Below are 18,143 nucleotides of genomic sequence, written 5' to 3'. Positions count from 1 at the left end.
GTATGATACAATCAAATGGTGCTTGGTGATCTCTCCTAATGCAAACCCAATGAATGAGGGGTAAGGAGGATGCCAAGGTGTATTCCCAATGCCAATGCATATGATGAGATAGCATGAGCGATCTTAGGGTCAAAATTGGGGTCTTACAACTGCCCCTATTTAAGGACATTCTAAATGAGGAGATGAAGGTTAAAATCTTCGCATCGACTCAGTAGAATGGGCTTAAATAACAACATATAGAAACAAATTTTGGTCCCTAAGATACCTCATGATGCATATGATATGAAATGTTGAAATAATCTTTGTGGGGAAATGTTGCCACAAAGGAAAAGAATCCGGAGAGACTGAAGGTCCACAGGAGTATAATGCATTCCCTAAGGAAACTCACTATGGGAGATAGAGACTCTGGGGAAAAAGGTTTGTGCGTAGGCCAGGCTACGTCTTAAAAACAACTGGGGGACTTGAGGGTTTCCACGGAAAATAAATCAATGAAAAGACTCAGCCGGGGAACCAGAGGAACATCTGCAGGGGAAACGGGTAAATCAGAACAAAGCTGAAATACTCGAACAAAACATGAAACAACGATTTCACTAAGGAAATACACACTCAAACTCAATTGGGGGAAGAAAAGATCTTCAACACAGAAGGAGCAGAAATCTATTATCCATTACCCGTTACTGGGTAAGGAGATAACAAAAATCTGACAGGGAGGACATCCTCTACCGGTTAGGGTAAACATATCAAGGATGACTCGCTGAAGGCAACTAGGAGGTGTATTCATTATCAGTTACTGGGTAAGAATAAACTGCTGGGGAAAAGCCAAAATAGGATTTAAAACTACCAGTTACTGAGTAGAAGACCACAGAGAGAGAATATTCGTCACTGGTTAAAGTGAACATATCAAGGATAAACTCAAAAGGAAAGAAAATCTGTCACCGGTTAGGATGAACATATCAAGGATATACTTGCCCGGGGAATTCTAGGGAGAATATACATCACCGATTAAGATGAACATATCAAGGATAAACTCTCTGGGGAATAAAATAGGGATTACAACTACCAGTTACTGGGTAGAATAACAAAATGAGAGAATATCAGTCACCGGTTAGGATGAACATATCAAGGATAAACTCAAACAAGGGAAGAAAATATATGTCATCGGTTAGGATGAACATATCAAGGATATACTTCCTGGGAGACGTGGAAACGAATCTGCCGGGGAAACAAGGTTACCTTTGTCGGGTATTGGGCAAAAGTGACAAACATGAGAAGAATATTACCAGTTACTGGATAATAGGCTCTCAGGGGACCAAAAGCATTTATCTAGGTAAGATCTAGAAAGAAAAGGTAAATCAAAGGACTCAACCCAATAAGGATATAACTCAGGGGGAGTGGTTTCATCCAGATAATCAATTGGGGGAGGAAGCAAAAATAATGATCATCCACGAGGAAATAACTCAGTGGGGAAAGAGAAAGGTTAAAGTCTTTCTGCTTAATGGGCTGACACTCTACAATTGAAAGGGGACAGACAAACCACATTTGCATGGGGAAGAAGTAAACCACCATAACAGAGGATCAAAATGAATAATGAATCATGAAATTATATGAGTGTATATGTATATGTATATGTATATGTATATGTATATGTATATATGATGATTATGCTGACAAAAAGATCACAAAGGATACAAGTGTCACTAGTTTGAATCATTGATACAACCCCTAGCCAATCCTCACAGGAGGGAAACAATTGTTGGAGAAAAACAAACAAACGTCTTGAAGGCTCAATCCTGGCTGGGTAAAGCATAAGGAGAGGATTTGCTGAGGAAACTACTACAAATTTCTGCGGGAAATTTTAGGTCGATGCCATATCAAATGGGAGATAACCTTGAAGGGGACAAACGCAATAGCTGCTCAAAATCAGGAGTAACTCTGCCGATTTGCGGGGAATTAAAATTCTGCCGAAGCTGTGTAAACTGTCAAAATAACACGCCTATAACTCAAGGGAGCCCAACAAGCTCGGCTGGGGAAACCAACAGAACTTGGCTACTGAAATGCTGTCGGGGATGAAATAAGGATTACACCCATTGCTTGGGAGGAACCAATAATGCTCCGTATTTTAGGGCTTACCGCTTTTAAAACTACTGTTGATATTCCTTTAAATGATATCGATTACTTAAAATAACTGCTTTTATATATTTAAGAAAATATGATTTTAATTTTAAATTTAATTTCAAAATGCTCATAATAAAATTTAAATCTATTTGGCTGAATTAAACAAGAGTAGAAATAATTGGATAAAAAGCTCAACTTTATTTAATGGAATGGTAGTTTGTAAATGACAAGACTCCATAGATCTTTACAAAAGTTAAAAAATGGTAATTTACATGGAAAAGGGCTACATTTAATACAATGATCACTAATCCTTCTATCAACTTTTGATGTTCACTGTGCTCTTGGCAACTTCATCGGGGATGGTGAATCAGAATTGACTGATTTGTTCAAGAATATCTTCGAAACTGAAGATCAGCAGGATGCAGTTACTTGCCATAATCCCTAATTTTTGCATAAATTGCCCCAAGGTGGGGTACTCAATTTATCGGGATAATTCTTTCTGTTTTTATGTCTCTAATTTTTGCCTAGATCGCCCTTTTAGGTTTCAATCCACCGAGACACTCATTTTTGCCTAAGCTGCCCTTTCAGGTTTTCAACTTAGCGAGTTGTTCTTTTCTTTTTAGGCGAATTATTTCTTGACTGCATCGGCGTTCACAGGACGAGTGAACTCTTCACCATCCATAGTTGTAAAACTCAATGCACTGCCTGAAAAGGCTCTCTTAGCAACATATGGGCCTTCATAATTAGGAGTCCATTTGCCCCTAGAATCTGGTTTGAAAGATAGAATTTTCTTGAGCACAAGGTCACCTTCTCTGAACACGCGAGGTCTGACCTTCTTATCAAAAGCTTTATTCATCCTTTGTTGATAAAACTGTCCATGACACATAGCAGTTAACCTCTTTTCTTCAATCAAATTCAACTGGTCAAATCTGGTCTGACACCATTCAGCCTCAGTCAACTTGGCTTCCACCAAGACACGCAATGATGGGACCTTCACCTCTACTGGGAGCACAACTTCCATGCCATAAACAAGTGAGAAAGAGGTTGCCCCTGTTGAAGTGCAGATGGATGTACGGTACCCATGCAAGGAAAATGGGATCATCTCATGCCAATCCTTGTAAGTCACAACCATCTTCTGGATAATCTTCTGGATGTTCTTGTTTGCAGCTTCAACAACCCCATTTATCTTAGGTCTGTAGGGAGAAGAATTATGATGTGCAATCTTGAAGTCTTTGAAAAGAGCTTCCACCATTTTATTATTCAAGTTAGATCCATTATCAGTAATGATCTTACTGGGCACACCATATCGGCATATAATCTGATTCTTGATAAACCTCACAACAACTTGCTTGGTTACATTCGTATACGATGCCGCCTCAACCCATTTTGTGAAGTAGTCAATTGCCACCAAAATGAAATGATATCCATTTGACGCTTTAGCTCAATCATACCAAGCATATCGATTCCCCACATGGAGAAGGGCCATGGGGAGGAAATGACGTTCAATAGTGTCGGAGGAACATGAATTTTATCCGCATAAATTTGACACTTGTGGCATTTCTTCACAAACTTGCAATAGTCAGATTCCATTGTCAGCCAATAGTAACCTGCTCACAACATGTTCTTTGCCATATCATGTCCATTGGAATGAGTACCAAAGGAACCTTCATGGACTTCAGTCATTAATAGGTCTGCTTCGTGTCTATCCACGTATCTGAGCAGAACCATATCGAAGTTTCTCTTGTACAATACATCACCATTTAGGTAGAAATTACCGCTGACAATAAAGTCCAACAACTTACCAGAACGAACACCAAATGTACACTTATTGAGATTCAAGCGGAGTTTGTACTTCCTCAAATGCTGGAATAGCTTCAACAAATGCTCAACATGTCCCTCTTCATCAATGGATTTAGCAATCATATCATTAACATAAACTTTGATTTCTTTATGCATCATATCGTGAAAAAGAGTAGTCATCGCTCTCTGGTAAGTTGCACCAGCATTCTTTAAACCAAAAGGCATCACTCTGTAACAGACTGTTCCCTAGGGTGTAATGAATGTGGTCTTCTCCATATCCTCGGGTGCCATTTTGATTTGATTATTTCCGGAAAATCCATCCATAAATGAAAAGACTTTGAATTTAGTTGTATTGTCTACCAACATATCAATGTGTGGCAGAGGAAAATCATCTTTCGGACTGGCTTTATTCAAATCTCTATAATCAACACACATACAAACTTTTCCATCTTTCTTCGACACATGCACAATATGGGCCACCCATTACGGATATTCAGCGGTAACAAGGAAACCAACATCAATCTGCTTATGCACTTCTTCTTTGATGTTCACTGCCATATCAGGATGAGTCCTACTCAACTTCTGCTTGACTGGCGGGCATTCTGGCTTCAACGACAATCTACGCTCCACAATCTCAGAATCCAAACCAGGCATGTCTTGATAGGACCAGGCAAACACATCTGAATACTCTCGGAGAAGATCAATCAACCCCTTCTTAACCTCTGGACACAGTTGAGACCCAACCTTGACTTCCTTCACATCATCCTCGGAACCCAAGTTGACTAACTCAATCTGCTCTTCGAACGACTGAATGGCTTTCCCCTCGTGCTCAAGTAGACGAGACAATTCATCAGATACTTCTTCATCACTTCCTTCCTCAGCCTCAAACCCAGGGAATTCAAAGTTTGGCGAAAGAGTAGGATCATTGTATTCAATGGGTTTAGCCACCAACCTGCATAATGATTTGATATTTTGATTTTAGAGAAGTGATTTGGTGACCAGATATTATGCATATGGACAAATTATATTTTAATTATGTTTTTTGTGATTACCATTTTTTCAGAAAAAAGCAAAAAGTAATAAAACATCATAGATGTGGATGAATAAAATTGAATTTTATTAATGATCAAATTTGAAAATGCCAACAATATTCACTTCTCCCTTAGGCATAGGAGAAGGATTTTCAAAAATAATAAAAGCAATCACTTAGAGCGATGCATAATAACAGGAACATCAACAGTAGTCCAATTGTTGCCAGCTTTCCCATGCGTCACAAAATTGGTGCAGTCTTCATCTTCATCCCCCTCGATCACGGCAGCTAAGTGTTGTTCATTACCATGAATAAACCCTCCGCTACGGAAACTGGGTTGCACATCTTCAACTCTAATCTCGGATGAATCTTGTAGGAATCCCAAACCGGCTCTACTCTTGTTCTTGGTGACCTCTACCATTTGGCCCCACTGATCTAAAATACCGTCTTCAACAATCTTCTGAGCGTCCTTGAAGGAAGACATGGGTGCCCCAACTCTCTTTTCCTCAGCAATAAATAGAGCTTGGAACAGAGTTCCAACATCATCCTTAGCTTCTACATAAGAGAAAGACGACAGGTGGCTTACCAACAAAGCCTTCTCCCCACCGACAATAACAAGCTTTCCATTCTTGACAAACTTCAATTTCTGGTGCAAAGTTGACGCAACAACTCCTGCCTCATGTATCCATGGCCTTCCTAACAAGCAGCTATAGGCCGGGTGGATATCCATTACTTGGAAAGTAATTTGGAAATCACTCGGACCTATCTTCACAGGAAGGTCCACTTCACCAATCACAGTCTTACGAGAAGCATCAAATGCCTTGACGATCATGCCACTATATCTCATCGAAGCTCCTTGATATGACAATCTAGAAAGAGTTAATTTGGGAAGAACATTCGATGAAGAACCGGTGTCAACCAAGACTTTGGACAGGGCGTCCTTCTTGCAATTCATCGAAATGTGCAACGCTGGATTGTGATTTCTACCCTCCTCAGGAAGTTCCTCATCACAGAAGCTCAAGTTGTTGCAGGAAGTGATGTTAGCCACAATATGATCGAACTGATCAACCGTTACATCATGATCTACATAAGCTTGCTCCAATACCTTTTGTAATGCTTCTCTGTGCGCTTCAGAATTCATAAGTAGAGACAACACTGAAATTTTGGAAGGGGTTTGGAGCAACTGATCCACCACATTAAACTCGCTCTTCTTAATCAACTGGAGTACCTCATCATCATCATTAGGCTTCAAATTGCTGGATTCACCAAACTGACACTTTGGAGCGCTAATCGGATTAACTGCAGGCACTTCAACACTCTTACTGGCAGATACATCTTCTACATTCTTTGGGAACACTGGCCCAAAAACACGACCGCCACGGGTCACCTTCGTAACATCAGCAATGCTCACAATAGAATTGGTCGTAGGTAATGGAACCTCTTGACCATTCTCTAACATAGTCGCATTATGCTGGTACGGAACAATCTTATCAGATGCATACGGGACTGGACCCGCTAACTGATCGCTCGACTGTGTGAGTCGAGAATGGGATACAAACTGCAAGTGCACAGTTCTATCGCGTAGTTTTAAAAGATATCGATCCCACAGGGACTTATGAATCGATATACCGTTATCTAAGGTTACTACGTAAATCTAAGGTGAAAATGTTTGATTGTTTGGGGAAAAACTAAGAGCTAAACTAAGATCTAGATTAAATATTAATAAAACGGATATCGGTATGTAGTTCGTCAAAACTAGGGAATCAAGTCTTTGTCGGTTTCTTGGTTTTAAAATGAATCGTTTCGGTTAACTTTATTGGTTAAAGGTTTTATCTCAAACTCTCGCTCTGTTGAATAAACCATGATTTTATATTAATGTAGCTGTCACTTATAATTAAGTCAAAAATCATATTTTGAAAACAATAAAGTTGCAGAAACTCCTTTTAAGAAAACACTGACCGTTTTAAACACCCTTATCTCAAACTCTCGCTCTGTTGACTTAGGTTATATAATCAAATCCAAATGCTTAACTCTCGTCCTCACATTCAATCTTTAAAAATACTTTTTGGAAAAGGTCAGAATTTAATTAACTCTAAAACTTGCTCTCGCCCTGATCTAGAATTAATGCCTAACTTACACTGTCCAGTTAAAATCTCAAACTCTCGCTCTATTGGTTTTAACTTCTTTATGTCTTTTACTTTTGTAAAAAATCTTGTTATTAAACCTGTAAGTTGAGACCGTAAAAAGATTGATTTTGATTTTAAGTTTAGATAGACCGACTCAGTCTTGATCCCTTATTCTGCTTACTTTACATACCGATACCTGGGCAAATTAGCCAGACATGCTAAATAAATAAGAATTTATATCATGCATAAACAGACTCATTCCAGGCAGATAATATAGATAAATAATAAAACAAAATATTAAATAATGATTAAAGAACCTGAATGCGTAATACAATAGTCTTGAACACTCCACTACAAGCCGGTAGGATTTGTTCTTGGATTCTTCAATTAAACAGTAAATTAAATCAAGGAAATAAAACTGGAATATAACGTAAGGTTAAATCCGGTATAAAGTTGCACAATAGTTTCCGGTGTAGAAACTATTATGCGAAAAATATCTAAAAGCTAAAATGGGAAAGGTAAATTTGCAAGGGAAAAAGAATGTAAAGCTTGCAAAAGAAATAAATAAAATAAACAATGCTGGAAAAGAAAAAATAAGCAAAAGCGTGAAAAGAAAATTTGGCAGAGCTTCGGCAATATGAGCGTGGAAAAAACCGAGAGACCTTTAGGTTTTTGAGATGGTTATTTATAATAGTGTTGGCAACTGCTTTCCGTTTCTCCCATTCTTCAACGTGGCTACATGCACGGCGTGGATATAGGAGACCAACTTCTCAACGTTCTTCTTCCAGTCTTTCTGAGGGCGTTACTTGCGCCAAAAAGGTAGTGGAATTGTGTGACGCCCGTCACACTATGTGTGACGTCCGTCACAAGGCTGTTTTGCGTGACGCTCGTCACGCACCCTGTGACGTCCGTCACAGGCACAACGTTGGTGACTTGTGCGCTTTGGGCTGGGCTTTGGCATTTGGTCCCTTTTCTCTCCTTTTTGCACCTCCTTTTCTTCCCTTTTTCACTTTTGCTTCAAAATGGATACCTGACATAAATAGCAAGGAAATACTGCATAATATCTGATAAAATGAGATAAACTAAAGTGAATGATAATATAATCTAATTGAATTAAGTCTTAAAATGTGATATAATTTCGTGTTATCAAACTCCCCCATACTTAAATCTTTGCTTGTCCTCAAGCAAAATTCAGTATAGAACTTGTTAAAAGTTTTAGCCAGATGAAATTTCAAAGCACACATCAATTCGTACTAGGTTGCGAATGGATTTTCGTTTAGGAGGACTTGAGTTTAATCTTGACATAAACAACTACCGTTATAACTTAGATAACCCTACCTTATGCAAATCAGTTCAAGTACCCTATGATAGCTATCCTGGTTCCTTTAGTCTTATTTTACCCGTTTTCATTCTAGCGAAATCACATTAAGCCCTTTATCTTTTCGCGCACATAGTGGAGTAACCGGTTAGTGATTATGATCCGCTTTTAGCTAGAAGTTCTGGTACATAAGTCGGATAACTTCATTATTCAGTCCATTGCAAATTGCGGGGGATCGAACCGTAGTCCGCCCTACCAAGTTCAGTACCAGATACCTACTGAACCAACTCATAATGGATTTTTCATATTGTGTTTTTGCATGATCTGCAACTTTTAGATTAAATGATCTGGTAAGGATCACCTAATTTAATCAGTGCATTTCCTGATATATTCATATATTTTATGTTACTTTGGGGATCATTCACTTATATTCATCGGCTCTCCACGTAGTTTGCTATTAAGACGGTGCTGACTTCTCGTATAAACTACTCGGGGTTGTTATAAAACTAAAAGTTCGAGGAATCGGTATAATAGGTACTTATCCTGATCTAACATATTGAGGTTCTCAGAGCGTTGTTATGGTAATGATTTTGTTTTGATTTCACTCAAGTTTTATAAAGTAAGCAACCTTTATACTTATTGGGTGTGTTAAAAAAAAATTTTGTTATGGCTCAAGAAAATTGAGGGAATGGATAATAGAAATTTTCACACTCGGACTTAACTTAAAATGATTTTTTTTTTTTTTTTTTTTTTTTTTTTTTTTTTTAGATAATAAGAAAGGGAAATAACAATGAAAGGGAAGGTAACATACTTGAAAAATGGAAATAGGAAGAATATTGTTTCCCCCCCATACTTAAACTAAACATTGTCCTCAATGTTTTAAGGAAATGAAATACAAGATGGAAAGGAAAAAGAAACTACAACTAAGGTTGTCTTCCGCCTCTGGTTCTTGGACCTGGTGATCTCTGACGTAAGTCTAAGTTGTCGAACCTGCTGAACAACTCAGTAAACCGCTGGTCGGTTATGGCATTCCGAGCATCCTGTTGCTGTTGCATTTGATGCATCATCTGCATCATTTCGACATTCTGTGCCTGCATACCATCGATAGCATCCATAATGTCGTCGTTGGTTGCAGGCCTTCTTCGTCGACGACGTTGGGAGGATGGGCCAGTTGCATTACCGGAAGGGTTGAGCGGGACTGACTGTTGTGTAGGAGGAGGATCACCTTGCTCCATTGCTTCAAACTCGTCTGTGGGCGGGTTTGTTTGTGAAGGCTCGGTGGCTTCGGGAGCGTTTAGATCATAGAGGTGGCGGTCGGGGTTTGTGACATCAGTTAGGGCGATATTTGGTAGAACAACGCTTGGGACTGCCTGGTTGTTCACCATAAGATAATATCCTCCGCCTACTCTGTTCTTAATCAGGCGGCTGGATCGACAGTAGCTGATATCCATAGATAGGGGAGGTAGAGATTCTAAAGTTTGGAGTTTATCCCCTAGGTTTAGGCCAAGTGCTATGGTGGTTATTAATCCACCAATCATAAAAGGTTGCCGGCCTCTAGCACATAAGGTGCGGATATGATGAAATAGAAAGGAGGCGGCGTTTACCTTAGTATCTGGTTCGAAGACGCATTGGAGGAAAAATAGCTCCTTTGAGTTGACCTTGTTGTTGTTTGGTCGTCCAAAAACTGTGTTTTGCAAGATGCGGATAAAGTACCGGATAGTTGGGTTATGTATATGGGAAAGAAGGAGCTCTTCCCAGTTGTAGGCATCTATACCGGTAATTTTCTTAAAAAGGCCAAAAACGTCAACTGTGTTCCAGTTTGAGTTTGGAGGGATTCTGGGGTGTACCTGACCTTCTATGGGAAATTGTAACATGGTACTCAATTGGTTTTGGGTTAGAGAGTACTCGGTGTTAAACATACGGAAGGTTGCCGTACCGGTTAGAAATTCGTCTTCACCGGCGGGAGTGGTGTAGTCGTATGAACTTAAGAATTCTAAGGTTAGGGATGGGTAGGTGGGTTGATTATGAGTGCAAAGGAAGGTTAAGTCGGCTAGGCGGAGCATCCATTCGATACCTTGGAGTAGGCCTAATTGTTGTAAACAAGGTAAATCGGGGTACCTGGTGGAAACGACGCCTCGCTGTTGGAAACGCTCGAATTGCTCTTGCTGATAGTTGTCATCTCCGGATCGGAAGATGATATTTCCGAAATTTTGATTTCCCGCCATTGTGATGAATTTTGAAGGAGTGATTTGGAGTGGAAAAGAATTGTATATTTGATATGAGAGAATTGTTTGTGGTGAATGAAGGAGGTTTTGGTAGGTATTTATAGGAGAAGGATTGGAAGATAGAAAGAAAAAGTGGTTGAAGAGTAATTAAGTGTGGTTAAATGAAAAGTGAATGGGGAATGTAAAAAGGTAAGGGGTGTAACGTTCGTCTCCAACGGCTCCCTAACGTTCACATGTCTGAGGGGCGTTACGCTCGTCACAAGGGTGTGACGTTCGTAACAGGAGTTATGCGTGCCGTTCGTCATGGAGTGTGTGACGCTCGTCACACAGTTCTTTTTGGCAGGGCATTCAGCAGCGCTTCACATAATTAATCTGGAGATGAATTTATTTTGATTATTTTGTTTTATTTGGTTTTTAGATTGTTCTATTTAATTTAGCTAATTAATTTGTGTTGCCTGCTATTTTATTTCACATAATAATAATTCATTCTGAGTAACAGTAGAACAGTAGAGAACATAGCCATTGCATAAATTAAATAAAAGCTTTAATAAAATTAACATAATGTAATACAGGAAGGGAAAACAATGAAATGAAAGGAAAATAAATGCGAATCATGAATTCAAATAACATTAATGAAAAATCTAGCCCAAAACTAAATAACTTAGAAAGAAATAACTAAATTCCATCTATCTTCGGATCTCTGGCCGGAGGAGCAAAAGAGTTAACACGATGCCGCAACATACGTAACTGACTTGCCGTGCTGCTCATGTATTCTAGGACTTCATGCCTCAAGTTGTGGAAATCTTCCCTGAGGGCGTGATGTTCTGACATCAAGGCTTCAATGACGGTTTTAATATCTGTTCCTGGCATATGATGTCGGAGATCAGGCATGGCTGATTCTTCGGTCAGGACAGGCTGAGGAGGAGGATCAATATCATAGTAGCCGGAAGGTGTCTGAGGGTCAGATTCAGCATGAGAGATATGGTCAACATAGTGCTCATAGTCATCACAGATCTCATAGTCCTGGATGGATTCAGTGGATCCAGCAGGAGTTGGGGTTTCATTCAGGTTATAGAGCCAGTTCCTTTGGTTATGAACACTAGTCCTAGGATCGGGCATGGTGAATAGGCAGAGAACCTGGTTATCAATAATAAGCTCAAACTCATCAGACCCTAAGTTCGCTATGAACATAGTGTTGAAGAGGAAAGGTATACTCATAGTAGTAATGCCACAAAAAGGGTTAAGGTCAAGCATAGGCTGACGCAATCCAATAGCATTACCTATCATGGTTATCAAACCGCCTATTCTAATGGGTGCTCGCTCATCCTGGATAAGGTGGTCCAAATTAGCTAACATAAAAGTAGCACCGTTTACTGGACGGTTCTGGGAAGCACAAAATATGATGAAGAGTTCATCACGTGAAACTGAAGTACTATTTGGCTTCTTCCCAAATAAAGTGTGTGTCAGGATCTTATGGAAATAGCGGAAGGCTGGGTTGTGTATGCTTCCAGAGAGAAACTCATGTTCTTCGGGCTCATCATTTCCAGTCAGCTTACCCCAAAAGTGTTCAAGCTCTCTATATTCAAAAAGTTCTTCCTGGCTTACAGTGAATGTATCAAAGGAGGTAGGAAAACCCAAAAGGTTGGTAAAGTCTCTAATATTAAATTGGAACTCCATACTGAACATTCTGAACTGGATAAAACCTCTGCTAATTCCTTTTCCATGGCTGGGTAGATAGATTAATGAACTAAGGAATTCTAGTGTGAGTCTCTGGTAGGTGGTGAAATGTCTCAGGATAGGGGATGTCTCCCATCCTATCTGATTCAGCAGATACAGGACACTCTGTCTCAGTCCAAGGGCAGTCATAGCCCATTCATCAGCATATAAACTAGGTAGCATCTCTCTAGCGGCTAATTCTTCAAACTTTTGCTTCTGAGCCATTCCTCTGAACTTGATACCCATACGATCAAAATGTCCCATCTGGTTAGTGTTAGCTAGAGAAAAGAAAACATGAGTTTAAGTCAGGATTTGGCCAAATGCCGAAAGAAGGAAAAAAAATATTATTATAAAAAAAAAAAAAAATTCTTTTTTTTTTTTTTTTCTTTTTAAATAAATCAAGAATGAATACTAAACAGAAATTAAAAGAATAATTAAGAAAGAAATAGGGAAATGATAATAATAGAATAATAAAATAACAAATTAATTTGTGGGTTGTCTCCCACTAAGCGCTTTGTTTAAATGTCGCAAGCTCGACAAAGAAACTGTTAAATATAGTCTATGAGTCCTGGGGGCGTTTCGTCTAAGTGTAGAATTTGCGAATCCTCGTTGGTTTCCGCATAGTGATAGTGTTTCAGACGTTGCCCGTTTACGGTGAACGGTTCTGTAGATTGTCCTTTTATTTCTACCGCTCCACTGAGAAAGATTTTAGTGATATGAAAAGGTCCTGACCATCTGGATCGTAGTTTTCCCGGGAATAACTTTAGTCTAGAGTTAAATAAAAGTACTGCGTCGCCTTGCTTGAAGATTTTCCTTGATATACGCTTGTCATGCCATTGTTTTGTTCTTTCTTTATAGATTTTGGCATTTTCATAGGCGTCTCTTCTGAGTTCCTCTAATTCGTTTATGTCAAGGATTCTCTTTTCACCGGCGGCTTTATAATTCAAATTTAAATTTCTAATAGCCCAATAGGCTTTATGTTCTAATTCTACCGGGAGGTGACAGGATTTTCCATAAATGAGCTTAAATGGGGTCGTCCCTATGGGGGTTTTATAAGCAGTTCGATATGCCCACAAAGCTTCTGGTAATTTCAATGACCAATCTTTCCTTGAAGTGGCGACCGTTTTTTCTAGAATTTGCTTGATTTCTCTGTTAGACACTTCCACTTGTCCACTGGTTTGAGGGTGGTAAGGTGTTGCTATCCTATGTCTCACTCCATATTTAAGTAGTAGTTTTTCGAGTACCTTGGATATAAAGTGCGATCCACCATCACTGACTACTATTCTTGGGATGCCAAATCTCGGAAATATTATATTTTTAAAGAGTCTAGTTACTACTCGGGTGTCATTTGTTGGAGAAGCTATAGCTTCGATCCACTTTGATACGTAGTCAACTGCCACAAGTATGTATTTGTTATCGAAAGAGGATGGGAAAGGTCCCATGAAGTCTATCCCCCACACGTCAAAAATCTCTACTTCCAAAATACCTTTTTGTGGCATCTCGTCACGTCTAAATATGTTTCTCGTGCGTTGACATCTGTCACACTCCTTAATAGCCGTATGCACGTCCTTCCAAATAGTTGGCCAATAAAAGCCAGCTTGTAGGATTTTAGAGCAGGTCTTGGATGTACTTGTGTGTCCACCATAAGGAGCGGAGTGACAGTGTTGGATTATATTTTCTACCTCTTCTTCGGGTATACATCGACGGAAAATACCATCGGGGCCTCTTTTGAAAAGTAAGGGATCATCCCAGTAATAGTGTTTTATGTCGTGGAAGAATCGTTTCTTCTGCTGGTAAGATAAAGTAGGTGGAACTATTCCGGTAGCTAAATAATTGACTAGATCAGCGTACCATGGTGTGACAGATATAGCCAAGGTGGTTTCTACTTGCATGTCGGAGTTGTTCTCTTCCAAAGTAGCTATGAGTTTGTCATACGAGAAATCATCATTAATGGATGTTCTTTCCGGTTCAAGGTTCTCAAGTCTAGAGAGGTGGTCTGCTACTACGTTGTCAGTTCCTTTCTTGTCCTTGATTTCTAAGTCGAATTCTTGTAGTAACAAGATCCATCTTAGGAGTCTAGGTTTAGCATCCTTTTTTGTTAAAAGGTACCTGATAGCAGCGTGATCGGTGTAAACTATTATTTTGGCTCCTACCAAGTAAGAACGAAATTTATCTAGCGCAAATACCACTGCTAGGAGTTCTTTCTCGGTTGTGGCATAATTCATTTGTGCTTCATCCAGGGTTCTGCTAGCGTAATATATAACGTGGAGCTTTTTATCCTTTCTTTGTCCTAGAACAGCACCTACAGCATAATCACTGGCATCGCACATTATTTCGAATGGTTCATTCCAGTCTGGTGTCTGCATAATGGGTGCGGAGATCAATGCTTGTTTAAGAGTTTGAAATGCTTTTAAACAGTTATCGTCGAATATGAATTCAGCATCTTTCATCAACAGTCCGGTTAAGGGTTTAGTTATCTTAGAGAAGTCTTTGATGAATCGTCGGTAAAAACCGGCGTGTCCTAAAAAGCTTCGTACTTCTCTCACGGTTGTTGGGGGTTGAAGATTTTCGATTACCTCTATTTTGGCTTTGTCTACTTCAATTCCTCTGTTCGAGATGATGTGTCCTAAAACAATTCCTTCTTGTACCATAAAGTGGCACTTTTCCCAATTAAGTACTAAGTTTACTTTTACACATCGCTCAAGAACTCTTTCTAGGTTTTCAAGGCATTCTTCGAAACTTTGTCCGTATACAGAAAAGTCATCCATAAATACTTCCATGATGTTTTCGAGAAAGTCGGCGAATATTGCCATCATGCATCTTTGAAAAGTTGCAGGGGCATTGCACAGACCAAACGGCATTCGTCTATAAGCGAAGGTACCAAAAGGGCATGTGAATGTTGTCTTTTCTTGGTCATCAGGGTGAATTGGTATTTGAAAGAAGCCTGAATGACCGTCTAGATAACAGAAATGTGAATGTTTAGCTAATCGTTCTAACATTTGGTCAATGAATGGTAAAGGGAAATGATCTTTTCGGGTTGCTTTGTTTAGTTTCCTATAATCAATGCACATTCTCCATCCCGATTCGATTCGTTTAGTTATAGTTTCTCCTTTTTCGTTTTCAATAACGGTTATGCCTCCTTTCTTTGGTACAACGTGTACAGGACTAACCCATTTGCTATCAGATATAGGATATATAATACCTGCTTCCAATAACTTGGTTATTTCTTTCTTTACTACCTCACTTAGGATCGGATTTAGTCTTCTCTGGTGTTCCCTAGAGGTTTTACAGTCTTCTTCTAACATGATGCGGTGCATACAAATAGAAGGGCTTATTCCTTTAAGATCGGTTATGTGGTATCCTAGTGCGGTTGGGTATTTTCTTAAGATATGTAGGAGTTTTTCTGTTTCGAGTCTTCCTAGATCGGCATTAACTATCACAGGTCGTTCAAGTTCTAAGTCTAGGAATTCATATCTCAGATTTTTGGGAAGTGTTTTCAAATCAGGGGTTGGTTTGTTAAAACACTGCGTAGGGTCCGGTGTTATTGCTAGGCATTGTTTAGATTTGTCCTCTAAAAGATAGTCTGATGATTTATCTTCTCCTGACTCTGCTTCTTTTATGCATTCATCGATGATATCCATGAAGTAACATGTATCTTCTATTGCAGGTGCTTTCAAGAATTGGGAAAGAATGAATTCAATTTTCTCTTCACCTACTTCGAAGGTGAGTCGTCCTCGTTTTACGTCTATGATTGCACCGGCAGTTGCTAAGAATGGTCTTCCTAGTATAATAGGTGTAGTATCATCTTCTCTAATGTCCATAATTGTGAAGTCAGTGGGAATGTAAAACTGACCTATGCGTACGGGAACGTTTTCAAGGATTCCTACAGGATATTTGATGGAACGATCTGCTAATTGCACAGACATTTTGGTCGGTCTTAATTCTCCCATTTCCAGTTTCTTACATATGGATAAAGGCATAACGCTAATTCCGGCTCCTAAATCGCATAAGGCTTTGTCTATGACAAATTTTCCTATGTGACAGGGTATAGAGAAACTACCCGGATCCTTGAGTTTAGGGGGCATGTTTTGGATTATAGCGCTACATTCGGCAGGGAGTGTAACGGTTTCGCTATCCTCAAGTTTCCTCTTATTAGAAAGAATTTCTTTTAAGAATTTAGCATATGAGGGCATCTGCGTAATAGCTTCGGTAAACGGAATTGTAACGTTTAATTGTTTAAGGAGATCAACAAATTTTCTAAATTGGCCTACATCTTTGGTTTTAACAAGCCTTTGAGGGTAGGGTATAGGTGGTTTGTAAGGTGGTGGAGGTACATAAGGTTCCTTCTTTTCTAGGGTTTCCTTATTACTCTCTTCCTTTTCCTTAGGTTCACTTTCCTCAGTTGATTTCTTAGGGTTTTGGTTTTCTATCCTTGGGTCAGACGGTCCTTCCACTTCCGTTCCACTTCTTAATATAATTGCATGAGCTTGGCTTCTCGGATTAGGTTGGGGCTGTCCAGGGAATGTACCAGTTTGCGCAGCAGTAGGTGCTTGTTGTTGAGCTACCTGAGATATTTGCGTTTCCAGCATTTTGTTATGGGTAGCCAAGGCATCTACTTTGCTTGCTAGTTGTTTAAGTTGTTCGCCAGTGTGTATGTTCTGGTTTAAGAAATCTTTATTGGTTTGTTGTTGGGAAGCTATAAAGTTTTCCATCATGATTTCCAAGTTGGATTTTCTAGGGGTATTATTGTTAGGATTGGATTTCTGATATCCCGGAGGTATAGATGGGGCTTGATTTGGAGACTGTCCAGGTGTGTATAAAGCATTATTACTCTTATATGAAAAGTTTGGATGGTTCTTCCAATTTGGGTTATAGGTATTCGAATAGGGGCTTCCTTGAGCATAGTTTACTTGCTCTGCTTGGATTCCAGTCAAGAGTTGACATTCCGCAGGAGTGTGGCCTTGGATTCCACAGACCTCGCAATTCTGAGTTATAGCAACCACGGCGGCTGGAGGTGATACATTTAAACTTTCAATTTTCTGTACCAAAGCATCCACTTTTGCATTAACGTGATCAAGGTTACTTATCTCGTACATGCCAGTTTTCGGTTGAGGTTTTTCCACCGTTGTTCGTTCGGTTCCCCACTGATAGTGGTTTTGGGCCATGCTCTCGATAAGCTGGTAAGCATCAGCATAAGGTTTGTTCATTAGTGCACCACCTGCAGCGGCGTCTATTGTTAACCTTGTATTGTATAAGAGACCATTATAAAATGTGTGAATTACTAACCAGTCTTCCAAACCATGGTGTGGGCAAAGTCTCATCATGTCTTTGTATCTTTCCCATGCTTCGAAAAGAGACTCGTTGTCTTTCTGTTTAAATCCGTTTATCTGGGCTCTTAACATAGCTGTTTTGCTTGGCGGAAAATATCGGGCAAGAAAAACTTTCTTCAACTCGTTCCATGTGGTGACTGAGTTGGAAGGAAGTGATTGAAGCCATCTTCTAGCGCTATCTCTTAATGAGAAAGGAAAAAGACGAAGTCGAATTGCCTCTGAAGTGACACCATTAGCTTTAACAGTATCAGCGTATTGGACAAATACGGATAAATGAAGGTTTGGATCTTCGGTAAGATTTCCAGAGAATTGGTTCTGTTGCACAGCTTGCAACAGCGAAGGTTTAAGTTCAAAGTTGTTTGCTTCGATTGCGGGCGGAGCAATACTTGAATGCGGTTCATCTTGCGATGGAGCGGCGTAATCTCTAAGAGCACGAGCTGGTTCTGCCATCTCGGTTAAAGAAGGAAGATCTTTGAGATCAGG

General features: G+C 39.6%; 1 pseudogene; it reads left to right on the top strand.

Annotated features, from left to right (window-relative positions):
* The first annotated feature begins 17,625 nt into the window (after nucleotides 1–17,625).
* Nucleotides 17,626–17,725, top strand: LOC127124366 (uncharacterized; annotated as a pseudogene).
* The last annotated feature ends 418 nt before the right edge of the window (nucleotides 17,726–18,143 follow it).

The sequence above is a fragment of the Lathyrus oleraceus genome, chromosome 2, assembly GCF_024323335.1.
Source record: "Lathyrus oleraceus cultivar Zhongwan6 chromosome 2, CAAS_Psat_ZW6_1.0, whole genome shotgun sequence".
NCBI lineage: Eukaryota > Viridiplantae > Streptophyta > Magnoliopsida > Fabales > Fabaceae > Lathyrus > Lathyrus oleraceus.
This window is presented reverse-complemented; position numbering and strand designations above follow the sequence as displayed.